Genomic DNA, 25,727 nt, shown 5'->3' with positions numbered 1-25,727 from the left:
TCTATTACAGTGAAAGTCCTAGTGATTTTCCTATAAAGATTAGTCTCTTGTTCTGGGTTTAGTGTGATGCTCAACAAAATCAGAAACTAATACATTTTCACATTTAACTGTAACAAGATTTACTTTAGGCACCCAGAGCAGAGCTACTCTCACACCATAGTCATTTATGTTGGTGTTGCATTACTCATTTAATGCTGTGAGCTATGCTTACTTCCATTACACACACACACACACACACACACACACACACACACCTCTAATACATTCGATTGTGACATGGAGCAGTCGGGGAACTTTGCAATACCAAGGCAGGCCCTAGCTAAGCTGGAATATGTAGCTATCTAGTTGTGGTTTCTTAATATAGTAGTAAAAATAACACTTCTAGACCTCTATAGCTCACAGAACCAAATCACAGAATCTAAGCATTGGGACACAAATTAAAAGCAGCTAAGTCTTACATAGACCTTCCAATGTGAATTAAACCAGTCCAATCTTTCATTCCTATCTGATTCTGCTACAGTCATAGAGATGCCATGCGAAGAATAAAAGCCATTTTTCATGACCTTCCTTGTTTCTCTGAACAAAGCACAGTGTCAAAATCTTTGAAAAGCACATGTTGTGTTAAAGAACAAGATTCAAGAAAATGTTTGGAAGCATTCATGATTCAGAAAAATAATTTCCTCTTTGCCTTCCATCCCAAAATAAAAAGAGCCTTATGATGTGTAAGATTGAAATGTTTAAATACTGAACCAGTGCCAAAAAAACTGATTTTAAGCCTCAATAGATTTCATGAAATTTTAAAATATTGTTATTCCATCTGACCGTGTCTTTCAGGACTTGAGGCTGTGTGGCCTAGATTAGGGTCCTGCTAACATGAAAAATAAACACGTAACACATTTGACTTAAAAATACAGTGACATATAAAATTCTGAATAGACATAATCAATGAGGTCCATTTGCAATTGCTAGTTACTAGTATCAATTTTGCCTCCTATGCAGAACACTGTGCTCTTTTTCTTTCTTATTAAATGCTGATAGGTATAACATAATGCTTCTCTCCAGAAAGAAAAGAAGAAAACAAAAAAAAAAGAGGCACATATATATAGGAAAGGCAACACAGTGTCTATTCTAACTCATTAGAACATCCAAATCTGATAGTTAGAAAGATGGAAACCTGGTTCTCATAATATTCATATACATAATATAAAATCCACCTATCATTTGTATACTGTAGCTGTAACATAAACAATGTTGTCTGCATGCCCACAGTCACGTCTCCAGTCTCAGGTCTACCCATTCCATCTCCTAGAAGGAAATATACTTCCCAAAGCCAGGAACAGTGAAGAAAGCGGCCTTTTTCTTTTGCCCTTTTTCTGTTTCCATCTCTTTACCAGAAACACTTTATGCAAATAGCATCTCTTTTTTTTGCCACCTCCTGCTGCGCTACAAAGCTGGAGAGCAGGGAGAAGGGAGCCTGGTGAGCCGTAGTTGGAAAGAGGGGGTGGGGCAGGAGTCTCGTTCACTTCCAGCTGCTCTGAGCAGGCACAAGATTGATGACCCTCCCTGGGTGTACGGGAAGATCTCCTCCTTACGAAAGACTGCTCATGAGGGCTGATAGACTTGTCATCTCTTAATAAACATCACTGATATGTCGGGAGGAGAGAGCTGGAGCAGGACAAGGGCAGCCTCTCTGGATGATTTACTTAGCAGGTTCCAGCGATGGGGCCACAGAGGGCTGGGCCTTATTTCTCACCTCCGAAATCCCCTGGAAGGCCTCACTTCCTTCTTGGGACCCAGAGAGCCACATTTGGGACCCAGCTCTTTCTTCCTTTGGGCCTTCCTGATTTCCCAGGTCTCCCTGAATATGCATTCAATGGAGTCCTGAGAAAATAAGAGTCCCCGAGGCTGCAGAATTCTCTTCCCAGAAATTGAGGATATTCCACACACCATCATTTTTCTCAGTTCCTGTGGCAGCTTCTCTCTGTTTTTTAGAGTGATGTGGAAACAGAGAAGCTAATCAATTTTATGAAAATCACACAGTGGCAGGAACAATCCCAGCAGAGTCTGTCCTGGGTCTAGGAAGTTCTTTACTTTCTTCTTGTTCTCTTCTCTTTTTCTCTCTTCTTTATTTCTATTTTATAAATAATCCTGAAATCCAGGCTTCTCCAAAGATGCTCCCTGATTCATTCAATAGAAAATGCTTGCTGCCCTTTATTCCATGCAGTTCATAGAGGGGATACTGAGAGTTTTTCTTCGTTTGGCTCCCAGGATGTTCATTTCTGTTTTCCCCTCCAACTTCCAACTTCGGAAGTGCCTGAGTAGATGTGCCTCAGATGTTGGACACCAAGTGAATATATACATGGATAAACTGCATAGTCATCCTTGTTCCTTCCCAATCTGAAATCAATCTTATTTTTGGCGTGTCCATAAACTAGTAATTGCTTTAGAGTTCATTTCAATTTTCATTTTGATAATTAATTTTACCTCCAAAGGGGCAGTCTGCACCTTTGCCTCTGCATTTGCATTAGATCCTTCTAGAAGTCCCAGTGGCCATCTCCAGGCCGCTCCAGGTCCCCTTTGGAGGAAGTAAAGTCTTTCTTGACTGATACTGCCAATGACAATGAGGAAGACACTGGCACCTCCTCTGTATTTGCAGACATTTTCCACTGTGTTAAACAAGCTACACAGGCAGCTTGGGCAGCACAAATGGAGATTTGACCCCTGGAATAAAAGTCCGAAGACTCAAAGGACACCGCATCCACACGCCCCACCCCCAACCCCAGCCCCAGGTTCAGGGGCTGAAGCCATAGAGTCCATGATTTATTTCCCCACAGGAAATTGCTTTCCTGATATTTTGAAGCCTTTTATGTGTAACCTGTGTGTGTGGCCAAATAGTGAGCTTATTTTCATCTTGAATAATTGTGATGAATAAATTACAACAGAACTGCATTATGAGCTTCCTTCCTGGGAGAACCATAATACGCTGTGTTCCTAGAAGTCAGCCTCAGCCAGGACTCAAAAAGTTCAGCCCCTGCAGGCATTAAAGTTGGTTTATAGAACATGCGTGTTGAGGGTGGGGGTTGAGGAAGAGTGCACCCTTTGCCTTTGGAATGCTGTCCTGGAATCTTCCTTTGTTCTCTGTAACAGGCTTGCTCTTAAGGCAACTGCTGCTCCTGCATGATTCCCCTGTCCCCTGCTCCCCTGCATCCTCAGACCCAGCACTGGTTCACAGCATAAGGCAGTATTTCTCCTACTGTTCACTCCCTCCCAAGGAAAAGCCAAGTAGGAAATCTATATCAGCCATTCACTCCGCAGAGCCACTTGCTGGAGAAACTGGTAAAACAAAGTTATTCTGTGATTGTGTAGATGGAGTTAGCTGGTAAGCGCTGTCAGAGAACTAGTTTTCAAACTCTTTCAGAAATACTGGTTATTTTAGTGGAATTTCTAGATTATGCTATCTAGAAGTGCTTAAATTCAACCCAGGCAGTACAACAAAGATAAAGAAACTCCTGCTTCTGTTTTAATTCTAGGGTCTGCCACATTAGCTATGTGGCTTGGCCAGTTTATATACCCCCTCCATACACACGCCTATTTTCTCATCAGTAAAAAGTAGAGATCATCCCTGCTTAATATCTTAACCACAATAACCACTCAATAAGTCTTTGTTATTATTATTATGAATTGCCGTTGTTATTATTACTATCAGAAATGATTGAAGTCCCTTCATTAGTTTACCAAAAACTTATTGATCAAGCTCTTTGTGCTGAATGTGGTCCAAAATGAATGAAACCATGATGTCTGAAATAAATAAATGTACTTTATCACCCATCCATTTAAGAACAAAAAATATTCGTGAAATAAGCAATTCCCACACCATGTCAGGTCGGAGGACACAAACATCATAACAATAGCACAATTATTTTCCTTGGCTTCCAACAATAGTGGAAGATATGGACCCTCTCAGTTCTTTCTCAATTAAATTTTGAAGTACTTGAGTGGTTTCTTGAGGTCTCATGAAATAGTTCCCTCAGCTAGCAAGAGACATTCTCCACATTTTTTCGCTCCATTTTATCCCATTGCTGTCTCTTTTGCTGACATCTCAATAAAGCAAAAAAGTCAAGCTTTTCATTTGTCTTTGGAAGGCCCTACACGTGTTTGTCTTGGGGTGGGATGGGGGGATGGCAGGGTATTTCTAGAGTATAGTTGTTCATTCCTTGCACTTGCCAGTTTGACAGAATCCACCACCCAGTTGTCTCACATCTGTCACCTCACATTTCACACACATGCATGTTTCTTGCTAGGACCTCAAAAGGTTTTTGTAAACCCCCCTTCCTATAAATTCACTGATCCCAAAAGCTAATGATACAGCCTGAGGGCATCAATTCTGCTGCCAAAACAAGAATGCCATGGCAGCCTGATACTTTTCTCAACCTCTTCTCCATTCCAGCAGTCCTTGGCCCATAAGAGGTGCATCATTGAATAAATTAAGGAACAAATCCTCAGTCTGATGAATCCATTTCATATCTCTACACACTCTGACCTTATTGGAGAACGTGGGACTTTATATAAGATCTTGTAATTTAGGCTACAAAACAGAACACCCTTCTGAACTGAATATAAAGGGAGGTCTTAGTGAAGCACCGTTTCATTTTCACTTTATCTGTATTGTTGCCCCCTCTCCTAGGTGATTCTTTATGGGAGCTGGATTGAGAAACAATAGGGGACATCCTGTTTTTCTCAGAATAGTGTGTGCTTATATGCACCATGGTATTTTTACGATCTCCTTACTCAAGGCAGAAAGATCAAATAAGATTTTCCCCTGATATTCTCAGACAACACTGCTAGCAATGCATTCAGCTGCAAGTAACAGAAAATCCTACAGAAAGTGTCTTACAAAAATAAAGGATTTAGTTGCCCCATGTAACAAGACATTCGTATGTAGGCTATCTAAGGCTGGACGATGGTTCAATAATATAATCAAGAACCTTACCTCCTGTTATTTTTTTGCTCTACCGTCCTTATTGCACGGTTTCATCTTTATGGTTTCAAGATATCCCCTGTGCTTCCAGGCATCATGTTTGTACTCCAGGCAAAAAGAAGGGGAAAGGGCCAAAGGAGGCGTGAGTTAAGTTCACCCCTTTTAAAAACTCTCATCCAACAGCTGCCACTTACATCTCAGAGAACAGAACACTTGTCAATCTTATATTCAAATATGTCTGAAGAATATGAATCTTTTTTTAGCTAGCCCACTACTACAATGAATAGAATCAGAATTTTGTCACCAAGGATGAAAGAGAAAATGGATATTGGATCGGTAATTAGCAGTGTCTGCAAAAAAAAACAATGTTTGTTGTAGTGAGTGATGTTACCAAAGACATTTGTAAAAGAAAATTTCAAGGTGTAATTTCTAAAAACTTTCATCGTAGGTTGATGACAGTCTACAAAAGCATAACACCATGTTAAACTAGGATGTTTCTTTCAGTAGCAACCCCAAAGGCCAAGAAAGAAATAATAGGTACCAAACGGGCCTGCATGCCAAAGTGAGATTATGGACACTCTGTATAGGATTTGCAATGATAGTGACCAATAGCTGGGCTTCCGTTCCTTAGCTGAGCCCATACCTCCAGTCTAAAATACGGGATGGAGTGTTCCCCTTACCTCCAAGTTAGGTGAACAGGCCTGCAAAAGAACCCTATGGAGCTATTGACGGGCGTTCTGGTATCTGATTCTCCCCTTGGAAAGACTGAAGTCAGAAATTTACGTTTCGTCGCAGTCGGAGGGCGGAGCAAAAGAGGGAGCTGCTTTGCTTGTGAGATGTGCTTCCTCCAGGAGATGAGTAAAAGGGTATGTTTTTCAGGAGCTGGTATGGGACCTCATAGATGAGAAATGCCCTGGGTTTGCTTGAAGGTGGATTACAACAAAGAAGCCTGGTATCCACCCTGAAGTATAATCTCTTTATCTCTGCAGTCCCTATTAGTAGGGTGACCTGACTATCCCGGTTGACCTGGGGACGTTCCTCTGCTGTCCTAACAACCTTTTTAATAGTTTCTCCTTTTACTCTCAGAAGTGTCCCGATTTGGATGATAAATCTTATGGTCACTTGGAAATGTGGGACTCTGACTAATGCACAGAGATGGGATACCAGCCTGATGTTTCCCAGGATCTTAGTCTATGAGGCCCCTAAAACATTACTAGGAAAGATCTACCAGCATTTCTTTTGAGGGAATGTGCAAATGTGATTAATAATTTTTTGTTATGCCGAGTAGGATGTAGACGCATAATAGTAGATGATTGCTATTGATTTTTCAAGTAGGAAACTGAAGACCTTCATCTTGCTAAACAGATTAGCAAGTTTGGACAGATCAGAGAAACAAAAAAAAGAGGAGGGGTAATTACCAGCGGTCTCACTCTGCATTCCCCCAGGTAGAATTCAGTGGATAAATAAATGTTGAACAAATGAGTAAGGAATATCAGTTTAAAGAAGTGTCAAATCGTGTGCCTGCTCTGAATTCTCACATGTCTTAGTCAAGCCTTGACAATGCATCATAATTTTAGCAATTATGAATTATCAGGTGTTTCATTTCTCCACAACATTGTTTTGGGATGCATGAGGATCTGAATATGCCCATGGGGGACTTTCCTATATGTGAAAATCATCAGTTACATGTATAGCAGGACGAAAAGCTGAATAGCAAATGATCATTTTGGGTGCAAATTCTTTCACTATTATACATGCCATCCCTCCCAAAATGTGAAGGGAAAAATAGAGGAGAAAGAAAAGGAGCCAGATATAGTCTGTAAAATATGTGAATTAAAGAAATCCTAGAGTAAGAGCATTGCTGGACAAGTTTGACAAAGAGTGTTTTCTTCAAACCAGCGTTCTTCATACTGTAGATAAAAATGTTGATTAGGATAGTCCTCGGCTAGGTGCCATTAGAAATTCCTTCAAAACTGCAGTAATTCATTAATCATCACCCTTTGGAATTATCATTCACAAATTTTCTAATCTGTCTACTTTATGCACAGTTCATATTTCTCCTTATCCACAGAGTACCATGAAAGAGCTTGTTAGAAGCCTTACTGAACTCCAGCTACACCAGGTCTAACACATTTCCCTAATACAGCCTCCTAATAATACTATCAAAGAAATAAATGGGGCTTTTGTGACATGACTTGCTCTTTGTGAATCCAATATATCCTAGGTCCTTAGTCATTATTGCTATAACTTCTCGATGCTGACAAACTATGTGCTCAGCACTTAAAGATAGCACAATGTAGAAAGCCCCGTTTCCTCTTGCCACTCTGAAATATGATGGGTGGAGAAGAGAATGAGGGGGAGAGAAGGAACTGACTTTCAAATCCCTTTATTTTGCCTCCCAGGCCTGGCATCAGGAACCATCAGAACCCTGTTCTGGGAGAACCTACAGCCGTCAAACTCCTTCATTGCCCTCATTATTTTTTTCATACATACCAGATTCCTTTCTGAGGATGGAAGCTGGAACAAGATGAGATGGGATGGATACATGGCCAAGAATAAGAGCAATTCAAGATGTGAAGGATGTGTGTAGACAAGCAAATGAGTAATATATTGACTCCAAAGATGCTGCCATTGTTTGAAGCATTTGTGAGGTTCCCCTCTTGGAATTGTTTTTAGTATTTTTAATGGTGCAAAATTGCATGCTTCCATGGTGATTTTCATTCCTAAAAACAGTCAGATGGTATTTGGAACTAAGTCTGATAGGGTTTATTTCTGGGTCAAAAACCAGATGTGACAATATTGCAATGATACTGATGTTTTCTGTAACTAGGGTAATAGCTGTTATAGATATTCCCAAACAGGAATTTATGAAGATGTTTAAACAATTGCAGCATGAGTATTTTGAAGTGTGACACTCGCTGAGGAAACATGGGATTGTGGCTTAAGAACATAGCTTTTGCTGGGTAGATGTAGGACTAAATCCATGCTCTGCTGCTCACTGTCAACTCGGAAATGTTTTTTGAACATTTTTTCATTTCGTATTACTCAGCTATAATAAGAGAATGGTACATGTCTGGAAACAGTTGTTGTTAAGATTAAGATATCATGCCAGGTGAGTGGTCAGTGCTCAGGAAATATTACTTCTACTTTTTCTATTTCATTAGAGAAAGCCTAAAACATTCAACATCCCTTGCATGCTTCCAATGTCAAGTTGGGATATTTTAGAAGAAGTGGAAAAGCGATTGTCTTACAGTTAAAATAGTCTGGCTCTCAATTTGCTGCCTCTGAGTTTCCCTGTACCCATGAGCAGAACGGTTATTTCTGATTGCTAAAAAGGGAAAGATATTGCATGGGTAAGATATAATTTTATGAAATCTAAACACTCATAAGGGGTGAATCTATCTGTTGAGACGTCCTACCTATCCAATGCCCAGTAAAATGGAGAACAGTCTACTGCTTTAGTATCTTGATTGCTGGAGAGCCTAGGTTGAGCTAATATAACTAATATAGTAACAGATTCCAGAGCAAACTGCACAAATACTTACTGAACTCAAATCTTATTTATGGAGTATACTTTCACATGTGCACATATACACAAATGAAGGTGGAGAGAGACATTCAGGCTACTGTAATAATTTATATATAACATAATTTATATATTTTATATATGTATACATATACATATATATGTACATATATGCAAATTTCCCATGGTACTGGCCTTTATTGAAGAAATTTTGTCATCAACTAGATATACGTATTATTAAAACATTTTAAAATAATAGCAATACTTATATAGCTGCTAAGCATAGCATCAAATGTAGCACATTTAGTCTGGTTTAGTATAAAAGTCAGTATCCTTTACTTACATATATGAAAATGAATTTTAATCTATAAATGTATATTATATAGTTGTTCCAATTTGCAAGTAAAAGAAGTCGGCTTCAAAAGGTTGTGTAGGAAGTTTGGATTTCTTGGCACTTCCTCTGGAAATGGGGACTGGAGGAGGCCAACCCGGTGGGGACTGTCATAGAAGCTGGGAGGAGGGAGATGGGTCCGGAGGGCAAGGAGACAGCCCACTATTCTAAAGTAAATCATTTATTGTTGGATTGCTGGTGATTTTATAAAAGAGATGAATCCTGAGACAAGGGCAGCCATGTTTCACCAGCAGGCAGAGTTATGGGGTCAGTCTGAATTCCATAAAGCTTCTGAGGTTTGTGAAAGGCACTAAATGGGCCTCAATAAACAACAATGATCAGGTTAACCTCTTGCTACTGAGATGCTCTGAAATTTCCATTTGAGGCAGGACCTGATTTTGAACCTGGGGAACAACACTCCCCATGATCCTGCCCTTTACAAAGCAAATGCATTGTGACAAAATGACAGAAGATAATCTCAAAATCTACATCTACTTGATGAGTATGGATGTTGGACTTTGGTGTGAGGGCGTTTTACATTACCACCGTCTGCTTTCAGCCAAACAAAGAGAAAGCACTCCTCCGCTGGGCTTTTATTTTGTTTAAAGTCCCTCTGATGGGCTTCTGCTCTCAGTAGTTATATAACAAAGTGGTGCCATGATATATGGGGATGGTGGGGCGGAAGTTGAGCGTATCTATATTTGCAGCCATAACGAGAGCTCAGAGGCAACAAGGAGGGTGATTTGGATAATAATTAATAACCTGAACTCCAGGCACAACTGGAAGAGCATGCAAATTCTATGACCCTGCAGTGGCACCTCTTGAAGAAGAAGGTGCTTTATTGCCTCTGTCAGGAATTCCCTTCTCCGCTGCGATTATTCCCAGCCTTAGTGGTTTGCATACTGCAGCTAAACATGAGGCAGTAATGAATGACAACCCAGCCACTCTGCACACTGCAGCAAGAAGCTGCCATAATCGGCTCCCCCATCATCGCCACCCTCCCTCCCCCTCTGCAGAGGGGTTAAGCATTGACAGCAAGCACTTTGGCAAAATGCACAGGGAATGGGGACCCACCACGGTGCTCAGAGGGTGCAGAGGTGGCTGTGCCAACCCCATCATTATGCCCCTTCCAGAGACACAGAGACCACAGGCTTAGGGACAGGAGATAGAGCTGTGGCGCTCACCTTCATATTCTGGAAAGTGTGTGATTCCAAGGACAGAAAATCAGGGCTAGGATTCCATATATTTTTCACTGCTCTAGGGTCTCTTCCCGCTACTGTGTCTGGTAGAAGACTGTGAGGTTGGAGGAGTGAGAAGAACAAGAAGGAATATCGGAAGAAAGAAGTCAGCATGGCCTAATTTAGCTTTTATTTTCTCTGCAATCAATCTGATTTTTTTTTTTTTGCTGTTTTCTTTAACTTTTTGTATTGTTTAATTGACAGGAGGGAGGTTGTTTTTAATGCGGGACTGAACATCTAGACCTTGACTTTGCCACTAAATATATGATCCTGATCAGGTTGGTTAACCATTCTACATTGTCAAGTAGAGATAATGTTAGCCATACTAGTGAAAACGAAACAAAACAGTATTTAAAAATATATTTTGAAGTTAAAACAAAAAAAAGTAAGAAAACTTTTTACTTAACTTAACTCTATCTTCCACTTCCATTTCCTTACACTTTTTTTTATGTTGATGCATAATGTGCCAGTTTGAATCCATTGTGAACCCCAGAAAAGCCAAGTTCTTTAATCTTCATTCAGTACAGTATTGCTGGGTGGGAGTTTTTTTATTGTTCCTATGGAGATGTGACCCATCCAATTGTAAGTGGTAACTTTTGATTAGATGGTTTCCATGGAATTGTGTCTCCACCCATTCAAGACAGGGTTGCTTACCAGAGCCCTTTAAAAGGGAATCATTTTGGAAAAAGCTGCAGAGCCCACACAGTCAGAGACCTTTGGAGATGAAGAAGGAAAATACCCCTGGGGAAGCTTCATGAAACAAGAAGCCGGGAGAGAAAACTAGCAGACATCTCCATGTGCCCTTCCAGCTGAGAGAGAAACCCTGACTGTCATCAGCTTTTTTGAACCAAGATATCTTTCCCTGGATGCCTTAACTTGGGCATTTTCTTAGCCATATCTTAATTTGGACATTTTCACAGCGTTAGAACTGTAAACTTGTAACTTATTAAATTCCCCTTTTTAAAAGTCGTTCCGTTTCTGGTATAACGCATTCCCGCAACTAGCAAACTAAAATAGAGAATAAAAAGACCTACTTCCTGCATGTTGAATTCCCTAACAAAGAAATCCTCTGCCTTTTTGGTTTAAATGATTGCATTTAATTACAAATCAAATGCTGTATTTCTTACTAGTATACAGATCTGGTGACTAGAGGAACCAGAGGGTCAAGAGTAAGTTTGATAATGGATAGGAAGTGTTAGTCTACTGGACCTTTTAATATTGTACGTAAAGTAAAATCTAGAAAGCAAGTACTTGATGTTTATATGTATAATAATAGTTATACTTTGAAAAAGATCTTCATCTTTTAATTGCAGATACTTGTGGGAAAGGGTGCTTTGGTTCAAATAAAGAAGGAACAAAGATTGCTGTGACAGAGATTAGAAATTTGGCTGAGATTGTCATTTGGTATTCACTTGTCAATACAGCCATTTGAATAATATGTAAAGTTATTGGGAAGGCAAGGGAGGATGCACTCCAATGCCCAAGGTGATGAGCTTTTGATAAGAGAATATTTCCAAAAAATTGATTTAAATTATTGACAAGAGAATCCAAGTTAGTGAAAGAAAGACCTGCAGAATAAAAGCTGATGGGTTGTGAAACAAATAGAAGACATAATGGAAAGGAGATTTTAATGAGGTAAAAGAAGAGTTTTTCCAAGTGAAGAGCCTGTTTAAATGGGCTAGAAGAATGAAATGGTGGGTTGAAGAGTGAAATGTTTGAAATTGACATCAAGGTCTGTTGAAGGAAAGATTCCGAGTGTGTCTCTGGGAGAGGTTGACTGAAGATCAATGGAGAAACAGGTTAATAAAGATGGGAAAATCAAGGAAATGAGTGGCCTGTGCGTTGGTCCACACTGGTGTACAGTAAAATATTGCTTCCTTAAATCAGAGCATTTAAAGCACTGTCAGAGAATGTTTGGTCTCTGAAATTGCTCAAAATTCAGTATTTGAGTACCGAACTTCATCTACTGCTGTTTTTTAATTATAGCAATTTTAGTTCTTACTACTGCACAGAACTTAACCAATTTCCCTCTTGAAAATACTTCCAGTCTGAATTACCCTGGAAATGGTTTCATTTCATTTGCTCAAATCTATGACTTTCTATTCTGTCTTCTAGGAACTTTGTGATCTGCCCATGACTGTAGCCTTTCCAGACTTTGGTGAGCAAAGCAGCTTTCAAAATGAATCGACAATGAAAAAGTTCCTGCATTTAAAAGAAGTTATGTCTCCACTAGACTTCCCTAACTTAATCAGAAACCCCCCTCTAATGGTAACATCTTTAAAGTTTTCTTTTTAGTCACTCCTTGCCGTCTTTAATGTAGGCACCTTCAACTTAATTCTGGTGTGTTCCTCAGTAACTTTATAGAGTAAACTCTCATGTCTCAAGGGTATTGTTTCTTGTTTCATTTTTTAGGTGTATGGTCCAGGAATTGAACCCTGGTCTTTCGCACGGAAGGTAAGCATTCTGCCACTGACCCTCCCATGCACTTGCAAGGGGATTGTTGAATATGAATACTGTGGTGGTGTTCACTGCTCTCAGTGCTGTCCTGGGGTTCCCATTCACAAAGATAATTGGTGATTGTGATAGTTTGGGGACATTATGGACCCCAAAAGATCATGTTCTTAAAGTCAATCCATTCCTGCGGGTATAAATCTGAGGGTGGGACTTTTTGATTAGTCATTTCAGCTGAGATGTGCCCCAGGTAGGTCTTAATCTTCCTGGAATCCTTTATAAGAGGATGAAATTCAGAGAAACAGACAGAGTAAAAAGTCACAGAAGCTAAAGAGAAGGGCACAGAAGCTGAGAAAGAAAACCACAGATGGAGCAGCCAGAAGCTGAAAGCAAAGAACCTTGGGAGAGAAGCGATAGACTAACAGATGTGCCACATGCCTTGCCGTGTAATAGAGACAAGGATTACAAGCAGCCAGTCTTTGGGGAGAAAGCATCATCTAGTGATGCCTTGATTTGGACATTTTCATGGTCTCAGAACTTTAAACTTGTAAAATTAATAAATCCTCACTGTGATAGCCAGCCCAATTCTGGTATTTTGCATTTCAGCAACTTTAGCAAACTAAAACAGTAGTTAAGATTCCATTTCTGAGTTAGGGTGACAGTCAAAATACTTTTCACTCTCTGAGAAAGTTACCCCAGCTGTGTCCATGGTGGCTGGGAGGTGTGTACCCCAGGAAAACCTGTTCTTAATGTTAATCCATTCTTGTGGGTTTGAACCCATTGTAAATTGGACATTTTAATGAGATTACTTCAGTTTACCCAAATAAATCAGGATGGGTCTTAATCCTATTATTGTAGGTCTTATGGGGAAGGCCACAGAAAGAGAGAAAGCTATGAGAAGAAGCTGGATGTCAACGGAACCCAGGGAGGTCAATAGAGGCTACCACGTGTATTGCCATGAGAAAGAAAAGCCAAGAACAAAGGGTTGCCAACAGCCAGCCCCAGAATGACAGTCTTCTGGAAGAAAATATTGCCTTGATAATGCTTTGATCTGGGACTTCTTCTGGCCTCAAAACCACCAAACCATTGCATGGTATTTGTTTTAGCAGAAGGAATTTAAAATAGAGGTCTGCCTTCTGGTCCTGTTTTCCTCACAGGCACCTAAATGTGGACACTCTCCAGATAGGCTCTGGTACTTACAGGCTGTGTCCAGCAGTAGAACCATACTCAGGCAAAGGACTCGGGTCTGAACTCCAGGGCCAATCTTCTTCCTATCTGTCTATACCTTGCCACCAGTCCCTTCTCCAGCTTCCTGTCTCTCCTTTCTTTTGACCCTAAAAAAGAAACCCTCTTTAGCATGTATAAACCTAGACTAGTATTAGGTAGAAAAGTGAAAAGAGACTATAAAAAGACTCCTCAGCAAACTATACTATTTTTTTGCCCTTCTCAGGAGTTGAAATCCAGGTACTTGAAACAGTATGATCCAGTTCCCAGAACTGGGAAAAATAACCATGTTGCTTTTTAAAGGACAAAATTAACTAAAACCACCAAAAAAACCCAGAACCAAATAACTAGGAAAATACCCCCTCACCAACATAAAGTGAGTATCTCTACCTTGCTATACCAGTTATTCATGTATTGCAATATAAGGAGTTCCACATTAAAAGCAAAATTTAATAGGAAGTAAAATACACCATTTCTAATCCTGCTATACAACAAAGAGAATGTATTACCTGGATAAGTGCCAAAAAGAAAAAAAAAGGTTTATTAACTAATTAATTAGTTCTAGAAATGCCTGAAGCACACATTCACTGACAGTTCAAGTCTTAACACACTTCGAGGAATTCCATTCATAAATATGAGTTTGGTGAATGAAGTCTCCCTGAAGTTCTCACATTTAATACATAATTTGGTATAAGATCCCCAAACACTTAATATAACATCTTGCCTTCTTTGCTTTAAGAACATTTGGATAAAAGAAAATAATAAAAACTTTTTTTTTTAGATTAGAATTCCCTGTATATGCTGCCAGTCCACTGTGTTTGATGATGCTTTAAGAGGAAGAAATCTTAACTATATGTGCCCAGTCACTTTTGAGCTACAAGATGAAGACAAATATACTGTATAATGCCTAAGTGCTTTTTGCCCAGAGGAAGTTCATCCAGGAATAACTCATAGGGAAATCTGTGTTCAGAACCAAACATTGCCTTCTCTTACCTGTGCAAGTTACCTCTTGCATTAAGGTTTACTTGCATTCATATGCAAGTCCAACCTAGAAAATTACTCTCATTACCCTAAGTATATTGGAAATCAATTCCTAAAATTCCAATGACTAGCATGAATAGTGTTCTTAAAGGTGGAAAGGGGAATTGGAGGAGAAAACCAGAGACATGACAGTGTGAAAAGGGCTCAGCCCAATGTTGCTGGCTTAGAAGATGGAAGAAAGAGGCCAGGAACCCAGGAAAGAAACTGCCTCTAGAAGCTGCAGAAGGCAGGGGAACAAATTTTCACTTCTATCCTGCAGAAGAACATAGGCCTGCAGACATTTTAATTTTAGCCCTGTGAGACCCATCTCAGTCATCTGATAAACAAACTGTAAATGTGTGTTGTTTTAAGCCACTAAATTTCTGTATTTGTTATGGTAGCAATAGAAAATAAATACGCTACTAGAATAAAAATATGTATATTCGTATATACCAACAGAAAATTTTAAAAGAAAACAAGAGTACAGAAAAAATAGAGAAAAACAGTAAACATAACATGATATGCATAGTAATTGCAACACAGAACAATATGACAGAACTGAGATGAAACACTACAATTAATCAATAAATATAAATGGGCTTAACTTGCCTTTTAAAGGAAAAAGAATTTAAATTTGCTTATAAAGTAAAATCCAACTCTATTCTATAAAAAATATATACATTAAAGCACAGCAATTCAGAGGGTAAAATAAAGAGATCAATGATTTACCAAAGAAATGGAAACAATAAAAAGTGAAAGGTTGCAATCTTGATACCAAAATAGACTTAAGGTCATCAAGCTTTAAATGAGACAATGAAGAAATTAAAAGTATTGGTGTGAACTCATAATTTCTCAAATCTGTAATATAAACTTGTAAATATGCTTATGTGCACATATGTGTGCATGTGTGTGTAACTATAGACATATTTGTATACATATGTAGGCATGTGTGTGTATACTAAAATTCATTCCCTAGCTCTCTCTGCTGAAAGTGTGAAGAAGAAAAGACACTCCAGTGAAATGAGAAAGCCTAGTGCCCAGATCTTGGTCTCTAATACTTTATCCCCCTAAAAGGAACCAAGTTGGGCAGTGTGACAGTGGCTCAGTGGCAGAATTCTCACCTGCCATGCCGGAGACCTGGGTTAGATTCCCGTGGCCTGCCCATGTGGAAAAAAGAAAGGAACCATCATCTAATTCCTGGTGTGGGTCAGGATAGATACAAGATGGATCTGAAACACCTGGCTATGCCAGCAAAAAATGGAAGTGCTAAATAAAAATGATGGGGGTATGTCACAGGTTCAGAAAAGCCAGCTTGAAGATGTTCCCATTGGCCAAATCTGGGACAGTCCAAGCATCAACATAATTAAGTATAGTCATGAATTACAAGCCATTGAAAAATTAGAGTTAATGACTCCTACCAATAATAGATATGTAGAAAGATAGATGAGAATAGAAGGGAAGGAGCTCTCTTGCTTACAGTAAAGTGCTGAGAGCTAACTGCCAAATGCGGGGGGAATGCTAGAGTTAGAAAATCATCATGGTAAATATTAGACTAGTTAAGAATCATCATGAGTGCTAAAACTAGGGGAAATTTTGATGAGAAATGGTATAGCTGCATGGTCTTAAAGTATCTCTTTATCGCTCCATAAACTGCTTATTAGTTGCGAGGGTAGAAAACAACAATAATTATGCAAAGGAAAAATCAGGCAACAACTTGACCAGTGATCAAAATTAACTATACCTATGAGGGACAGATGAATATTGACTGCTCCCAGAGGCAATAACCTGAGAAGGACACAGTATTACCGAGAAAATATCTAGCTGACAATACTTAACTTTAACCTATTCACAAGGAAATATTAGACAAACATAAAATTGGAAATATTTTGCTAAAAAATTGGGCGAACTTTATCCTTCAAAAATGTCATAAAAGACAAGGAACAGCTGTGGAAATGTTTCAGACTACAGGGGCTAAAAAGATAGAACAACCAAATGCAATATCTAACCCTAAACTGAATCCTAAACAGTATTGGAAAAAGTTAGCAATATTGTTAGATTAAGAGACAAATTGAAATAGTGATGGTGGATAAAAGTATTGATCAATGTAAATATATGAAATTGATACCTGTACTGTAGTTATATAAAAGAATATCCCTATTTTTATGAAACAAACACTGAAGTATTTAGTGGTAAAGGGCTGTGATAAGTGACACATATGTAATTTACCTCCAAATTGTTCAGAAAAATGCTTATAGATTAAACATATAGATTAGATTGATAGATAGGGCAAATGATAAAGCAAATGATGTCTTAACAATAGGTAAATCTGAATAAGGGATATTGGGTTTCTCTTGAATTATGTTTACTTTTGCAATTTTTCATATACTTTAAAATATTTCCAAATAAAAGCTCTATCAAAGAGGCTAACAGAATATTAACACCAACTTTCTATCTATAAACTTGATAATTTAGATAAAATGTACAAATTCCCTGAAAACCTTAACTTACCAAAATTGACTTAAATATACAAAACCTGAATAATCCTGTATCTATTAAAGAAACTGAACTTAATGTTAAAACATTCCCACAAAGAAAACTCTAGTCGCAGTTGGCTTCACTCTATCAATTATTCCTCAAACAATTAAGGAATAAATATTACTGAACCTACATAAACACTTTCAAAAAGTAGAGGATGGGATATACTCATCTCATTTAATGAGGCTAACATCAAACTGATTCTGAAAAGACATTATGATAAAACAAACTACAGAAAAAACACAGGATTTTCAATATACAGAAAATGCACTTGACCACCATAATGGGATACCACTGCACAGCACCCAGAATGGCTAAAGTTAAAAACTTGACAACATCAAGTGTTGTCAAGGACATAGAGCAACTAGAAGTCTCATGTATTACTTGGTGGGGAAAACAGTTTGTCAGTTTCTTATGAAGTTAACATACACTTACAATATGACACAGAAATTCTTCTCTTAGGTATGTAGACATGGAAAATAAAAATACATGTCACCTTAAACACTTGCACATGAATGTTTATTCCAACTTTGTTCACAATAGCTACAAATTGGAAACAATCCAAGTGCTCATCAACAAATGGAAGACTAAACAAATTATGATATACAATGGAACTCTACTCAGTATTAAAAGAAATTACTACTAATGTATGCAATAACACAGATGAATTGCAAAAATATTATGCTGAGCAAAAGAATGCACATGTGTGATTCTATTTACATGAAATTATAAGTCAAGCAAAACTATAGTGAGTGAAAACAAAGGAGTAATTGCCTGGGGCAATGGGTAGAGTGGGTGTCAACTCCTTAGGGGTATAGTGAAATGTTTTGGAATGGCAGAAATGATCTCTATATTGACTGAGGTGGTGATTACACAGGTGTACATATTTGTCAAACTCCTTGAACTGTACACTTAAAATGGGTGCATTTTGCTGTTTCTAAATTATACTTCAATAATGCTGATTACAAATTCTACTTATTCTTTAAAAACCAGCTTAAATTCTACTTCTTCAATGAACCTTTCCCAATTGCCCAACTCATTACGAACTGCTTTCTCCCTCGTTCTCCCACAGTCCATCATCAACATATTCTGCTGTATTACAGCTCTCTAAATGTCTACTTTATGATATAGATGGTAGTATGTGTTTCTCTCCCATTTAAATGTACATTCCTTCTTTATTTCCTTATTTTATTAAAATCTGCCTTGTACCTCAACCTCTCCACGATTATGACTTTTGCCAAAGTCAATAATACCTCATGAATTACCAAGTGCAATGGTTACTGAACAGTACTTCTCTTATTGGCTTCTTTTTGGTATCTGATTTTTCACTACTTCTTTATACTTAAACTGCTTACCCAACTTAGTTGTGCATTGCACATTCTCCTCAATCTCGTTTTCAAGATTCTTCTTTTAATATGCCTCTTTAACAAGGGTGCGCCCTAGGCTTTTACCCGTGATCTTTCCTTATTGAATAACTTTCTGGGCAAGATTTCCCAGTTCCACAACTCCTAACATCTCTACGCTGTTAACTTCAAAATGTGTCTTTTACTTTCAGATCTTTTTACCTGAATTCAAGTTTTCATTTACCTACCTACCTTCTGGATATAAAAGGCATTCCGATTTACTGGTCTAGGACTGACCTCATTTTTTTAGCCCCCAAATGAGTTCTTCCTCTTTTATCCCCTCTTTTCTCATGAAACCACATGAGCCAAGTCACCCAAACCAAATTTAGAAGATTATCCTAGATTTTCATTCTTGCCACATACCCAATTGGTAATTAAGTCCTATTGACTCTATCTTTCAACAGTTTTTACATTGTTTACTTGTTTTCTTTGCTGATTTAACTCAAAGTTTGAGCACAAGATCAAGTTTATTTTCCCTCTTGGTCCTAGAAATTGGGAAATAAGTTCAGTTTGGGGCATGTTGATTTTTAAGGCAAATGAGCAACAATCAACAGGAAATTTTCATTGGAGAATTGGATTCATGAACTTGAATATCTGTGAAGGGAACAAGCTGGAGATGAAAGTACAGATTTGGGAGTCCTTACAAGTGGCAGTTAAATTTGCAAGAGTATGAGTTCCCAGCAGTGGGCCAAAGTTAGAAATCTAACAGCCTCCATTTCCTCATAGGATGAGAGGTTGGATGAGAGGCAAGGAAGTTATGAAGGAAAGTGAAGGACTGAAAGAGCTGCTTTGGAGAAAGGGGTGGGAGAGTTGACAAAGAATGTATACTGTGGTTCACTGACAGCACTATAAGAGGTAGGCAGGAGAACAAGGGACTGGGGGATTCAGATTTCCAACCCAAAGACCCTGTGATATACAGTTGTGCTAACTATCTTGATTATGAATTAAGAGAAGCCAGGCAGGGGTAGAAGCCAGGCAGGCTGAGAGAACAGAGGGGCCAAGGAATTGGAGATCATGATTATATCAGAGCATAGATATGTAGGAAAATAACAGAACAAAGCATATGAAAGAATAAAGGGTTAGTTCAGAAAATGCAAGCCCACAGAGGTGCTAAAGGGGAGAGGATGTAATAAATCATAAAAATCAAACATGTAAAGGAACTGTACTTTGAAGACACTGGATTGATGTTGGTATTGGAGCTGAATCTCCCTGGTATCCTAGGTAGTTTTTTGGGTGGCCAGGAGGTCTTTTAGCCAGATGTTGAAGTCCTCTTTGAAGAACACAAAATGACAAGGAGGTCTGTAGTCACAGATAATATCCTGAGGAAAAAACAGAGTGTTAATTGAAGAGAATTATAAATTTCTAGGAAATCTGATATAACCAGAGATGAGAAACTTTGCTCTGTAGTCTGGGATGGAAAGAGCTGTTGTTGCCTTGAATTGATGGAGGGCAAAGCTCTGGAAAAGAGGTTTATACCTCAGTGCTTAGGAATGGAGAGACACCTAAATATCCTTCAAATCAGATTCTATTTAAGCCCTGGAACAAAAGAAACTGTTTTATGTTTTGTTTGCTTGTTTTTAATGGATCTAAGAAGGGGAATCTAACTTTTGTCTCTCTCTCTTTCTCTCTCTCTCTCTCTCTCTTGAAAATAAAAACTCGTGGTCAGGAGGCTCTGGAGAAACAGCTGACTCACAGTTCAGCCTTGTGACAACCTCACCTTGGCAATGCTTCTCAGGTCACAGAGAGCTCATGCTTCCTGCCAGTCACACAGGTCATACTTGCCTGGAGAAGAATGCAATTATCATCTTTTCCCGAAAGGGCCATTGACTCACCATGGAAAACGCTTTGTTACTATGTCCTTTCTGGCTCCTAGTTTAAAATTTCTTATAGAAGCTGAATGAAAAGTGATTTGGGCTGCATTTTTGTTTGAGTAAGATTGTTTTATCTGATTCCTTTCTACTATATTTTTTTCCCTCTGATCATGCATGGGGTCATGGTGACAAGTGGAACCCTTAAAGTTTATTACTGTGAAATTAATAAATGGACATACATATTCCTGAGGAGAGCAGAGGCTGATCAATACATAGAGAAAGGCAGAAGATTGAGAGATGGAGAGAGAGAATGCAGAAAGAAAGCATCAAGAAAATATAAAAGGCAAAAACACTGTGCTGATAGACACAGAAATATTACAATTACAGATGTTCCCATAAAAACATGTTTGTTGGTCCAAACCTACTGTAAACGTTCACGACAAATTCCAAAAGACAAAGTAACCAGTGGAGGGAGATAAAATTAGAGAGGAGATTTGCTTAGATTTCCTTCTATCCAGTTCTAATTTTCCTTTCCTGAGAAAGGTTGTGCATAAACCTTTGAAAAGAAGTCTTCATAACTCCTTTGCTGCCTCACCATTGAAGGTGGTAGAAAAGAAGATGTGTCAGCTTTTCTCAATAGGTCCCCAGAAGAGCTACTGAGTGTCCTAGGTTTCCTGGCCACTGTGACAAATACCAATGGGTTGGCTTAAACAGGAATTTATTAACTCACTGTTTTGAAGCTAGGAGAAGTCCAAAACCAACGTGTCAGCAAGGTGATGTTCCTCCCCAGCATCCTCAGTACTATTCTGGTGCTGGCTTGCTGGCAATCCTTGCTACTCTCTGGCTTGCATCTCTGTCCTGTATCACAGGGTGACGGCTCCTCCTTTCCCTTCTGGGTCCCCTTGACTTGGTGGCTCCTGGCTCTTCTGTCGCTTTCTGTATGTCCGAATTTCCTCTGCTCCTAAAGGACTCTGGTAATTCAGATTACTCAGCTGGGCCAAATAAAAGTTCAACTTCAAGAGATGCCATTTACAATGGGTTCACACTTGCAGGAATGCAGATCAAGACAAAGAATATGTCTCAATTGAAGTACATAATTAAATCTGCCACACTGAGATCAGTTATGGTCTTAAATGTCAACAAATTCAATGTAGTGAAGCAGAAGGATCTGGGAGTAAAAACATTACCTACTTCCTAAGATTTCTAAGCAAACACAGATTTTTATATGGGAGCTTTTCCCCTTCCTACATGTTTGGCTAGAAGATCATTCTAGCGCTGTACATGGAGGACACCTGCTTTTTCTTATCATTACATCATTACTAATTCTTTAGTTTTCAAACGGTCTGTTGTTGCTAAAGCATCTGGCACTGTGCTAGGTGCTAGACAGATACGTAGATTCAAGTAAACCCCATGAATATTTAGTAATCATCTATTAGGTACATGACACCCAGTCAGGTATTATTGAGGATATAAAAAATATGAATATGCTCCCTTATATTCCACAAAAAGACACAACAAACATTCATATGGAAGATTTAAAAGGACAACAAACACAAACCAAGTCAAATGAAAGAGATAGGAAGTGAAGAAGGACAGAGACAGCTGTGCACTATGCTTACAGGAAATTCCTTTCATGAAAGCAGATAAACAAGGAATGGTGCATAGATTTTGATAGGTGAAGTGCCATGATCACATGTTTGTTTGAGAATGTTACTCTGGCAAAATTATAAAGGGTGGATTTGAGGAGAAAAGAGGGCAAGGAGACTGCTGTGCATAAACAATGATAAAAATTAACATGGCGGCCTAAGTGATGGGGAGAAACAGATGCACTCAAATCACTAAACAGACCTTCTCATCAAGAACTCAGTGATGGTCTGAAAGAAAGGATTGCCTAAAAGGGAAAAAGGAAGAATGATTCTCAAGATTTTTGCCTAAGAAAACAGATTGGGTGGCTTTGCCATTCGCTGAGACGCGGAATGCATGCGAAGAGATGGGCTTTGCTGGGTGTTATTGAGATGCATAAATAGTAAAAGGTGTTGTCCCTGCCTGGGATCCACTTCTCTTTTCCTCACCTCCTTCAATTCAGGAGTCTTGAGCAGTTTCATTTCACAAAATTATTTAAATATTTTGGTGGCCTAATATATTGTCATGTTAGCTTCACTTTGGCACTTTTGAAAGGCCTATGGAAATTAATTTGGAAATAACTAGAAATAGCCCAAAACAAAGAGAATTCAAAGTTTATTTTTTAGGTATCTCTCTAGTTTCCCAACCCCTCCCTTTTCCAACTTTCCTAATTAAAAGGACTTAAAGAGATTAATACAGACATTCAAGTGTCTTCAGAAACTACTCAGGTCTGTTAAAATGCCTTGGCTTGTTTCTATGGTGTGTTGTACACAAAGACCATGAATACCAGCTTCCGCAGGCCAGTAGTGAGGCTTTGAATTGTATTTTCTGTTGTGTTTTATTTTTTCTATAAAGAGTTCCAATTTTCTGAAAATTCGAGCTCTCAAGTGGAAATCTCTTAGGCTCTCTGATTAAGGCTTGAGCCTGTGAGATGTGGAAACATTTTTACAGATGGATTTAGCAGATCATTTCTAGTCTCGTTTGGCCTACCCAAGAAGCTAGCTTTCCCCAAATTGCACGTTCTCCCAGGAAAGGTCTTCACCACTCCTGTCTATTCTTCGTTGTCTCTGGAATTGATGGAGCCATGGATATTTATGTGCAGGAGCAAAAGGAGAGAAAGGGGAATTTGCACATGTCAACATCACGTTGGCAGCGAAATGCCATCCCTCGTACATGTCTAGAAGCCCTGCAGCAGAAGCATGTATCTGCCAAGATAAGGATCGGTGGAAAGGAGCCAGGGACCGGTTATAACTTTCCAACCAAAGTATTTCGAGTCAGTAATAACAGACATAAGGCCCAGATACGTCACTCAGAGCCCTGTCTCTCAAGAGCCTTTTCCTGCGGTATTCAAGGGAAGACAGTTTGTATGTGTTGGTTTCCCCGCCATGATGAAGTAGCTTGGGGGTGCAGTAAGGAGTGTCACCAGGGTTCGGAAGTGTTTTCCACTAAGTGGTGGCTGCAAAGGTCACACACACACATGGCTCTAATAACCTCCCTTGCCTAAGTCTTTCTTGTGGAATCCTGGGACCTCGGCTCTCTGGCAAGGATTTAGGTTTGAGTGGTTATTCATAAATTTCCCGATCTGGGAGCCATGACAAATGAAGCCAACAGGATGATTTTGCAAAGCGGAGCTACCCTAGAACAAGTTGGTAATGGCAGTAGCAACGGCGGCAGCAGCAAGCCAGAGTTGAATTCCATTTAAATAAAATGCCAAAAGGCAGTCAGTGAAAGTGACATTTATGGTGTTACTACAAATGCATTCAGTGGGAAAGCTCAGTAGCAGAAGCATGGGGGAAAAAACAAGCTGTAGTGAAAACTGCCATCTGTATATTGTGCCCCGTTTTTAATATTCTGTATTCTCATAAAAAGTGTTGTTTCTGTCACTATTCAATCTCACAAACTCACACAGAACACTGTTAAAAGTCAGCAGTGTGTGAAATGGTATTTTAAAATAAATGAAACCCGCTCTCAGGGCTGCGGAGGAATATTGCAATGCTGGGCGCTGACAGACAGGCACTGAAAAGTAACAACCGTTATCATCTTAAAGCAAAGCGGATTAAATAAAAACCCACAGCCAGTGGTGCATTACCAAGTCTGATATTGACACAGCTGCTGTGGTGGTTATTTTTCATTGTCTCATCAAGACAAAGCATCATGGGATATCAATCTTCCCTCTGTCAGGCCATGCCTGGTATAAAGTTTTTCGTTTACATTTTCATTATATCCCTTTTATCTCCGGTGCCAGCATTTTTTCTTAACTGTGAGGTCGGATGACCTGTAGGGCAGAGCTGAGCTATTACCTCATGACCAGAAGGGCTCCCTCCTGGAGCAAAGGCTAGTTTGTCCCTATTCCCCTCCCCCATCACCTTTTAGCTTTTTTTTCAAATGGCGTAAGATGGCCATTATTCTCCTGGGCTGCAGGGTGATTAGAAACCGTAATGCCTGTGTGCTTGTCTGTGCGAGAAGAGAAATAAGGAGGGAGAGAGGTAATGACTGCGGGAATTAGGAACCCATTTGGAGGTATTGGGGGATATTTTTTTCTATCCCGTTTCACCGGAAAGTAGGGGGGTGTTTAGAAAATACACAACTCTCTTGAGAATACTATAGCTAAGAAACCTGATTAATGCAGAGCTTTTCTATACCACTGTTTTATTTTCTATACTGGCTCGCTCTTCTTTGAATTGGCCTTCAACTCAGAAGCTGACTGATCTGAGGAAAATATGTTTTAATTTGACTCCCAGCAAATAGCATTTATGTGAAAGATGGGTCTTCTTTTGGAGGGCTGACAGAAGTATTCTCTCGGTCAGTTTTCTTCACTTTTACTTCTGCTTTGGGATACTTCAAAAATTTATTAATACAATTCATTTAGGAAAGAAAATACGGTTATGAAATATTTCCCAGCATTTTGGTCTCTCTTTGTGAGTCTCTGGCCCCATTGACGAGGGAAATGTGACTCTTAAATTCTGTTAGCAGAGGACGCTATGTGATCTTATAAAAGCCAGATCAGTATACTTAAGCGAACAGGACTCAAAGTCCCAGTGGAAGTTGTAACTCTTTAAGCATCTTCCACATGCCTCACAGGCAGGTTGGAAATGTGTGACAACATGGGCTGAAGGCTTCATGAGGTGTTCGACAGAAAGACTGCATCTCCTGTGTACTTCCTTGACAGCAAAAAGTGAGTCGGGTCAAAGGATTCTATATAAGTTAACGAACTGCTCACTAGCTACTGAAGAAATAACTTCAACCTGCCAGTGTCTTAACAGAGTAGAAGTTTATTTCTTGCTCACCTTGCAGCCAATGTGGGCTAGGTTACCCCAGAACACCTTCTGAAACATATGATCTCCAAGGTCACTGCAGAAAGGAAAGAGAAGCTATTCCTTTAGGGCCAGGCATTGTCGTTCAAAACAGGGACAAGGCTTCAAGCCTCCTGGAATGTTACACAGAAACAGAAGAAACCAGGCGAGGCTCTGAAGTTTCAGGAAGTAGGTTTTATTGTGTATGGCTATAGGGCTCAGTCAAGTAGCCTC

General features: G+C 39.2%; 1 long non-coding RNA gene and 1 pseudogene across 2 annotated transcripts in view; one reads left to right on the top strand and one right to left on the bottom strand.

Annotated features, from left to right (window-relative positions):
* The first annotated feature begins 3,159 nt into the window (after positions 1-3,159).
* Positions 3,160-25,727, top strand: part of LOC143678814 (uncharacterized) — a 461,187-nt gene continuing 438,619 nt past the window's right edge. Inside the window, exons 1-3 of one of the 2 annotated variants that reach the window (XR_013173441.1) lie at positions 3,160-3,336; positions 12,249-12,401; positions 20,433-20,678. This is a non-coding gene — a long non-coding RNA (uncharacterized LOC143678814). Of the gene's footprint in view, positions 3,337-12,248; positions 12,402-20,432; positions 20,679-25,727 lie in introns of those variants that run through there. The other variant, XR_013173442.1, reaches the window with a different exon arrangement.
* LOC143678884 (transforming protein RhoA pseudogene) overlaps positions 21,441-25,727 on the bottom strand; it is a 35,884-nt pseudogene continuing 31,597 nt past the window's right edge.

Source organism: Tamandua tetradactyla, chromosome 4 (assembly GCF_023851605.1).
Source record: "Tamandua tetradactyla isolate mTamTet1 chromosome 4, mTamTet1.pri, whole genome shotgun sequence".
In the NCBI taxonomy this organism is placed as follows: Eukaryota; Metazoa; Chordata; class Mammalia; order Pilosa; family Myrmecophagidae; genus Tamandua; species Tamandua tetradactyla.
The sequence above is the reverse complement of the archived record's forward strand: the minus strand, read 5'-3'. Positions and strand labels throughout refer to the sequence as shown.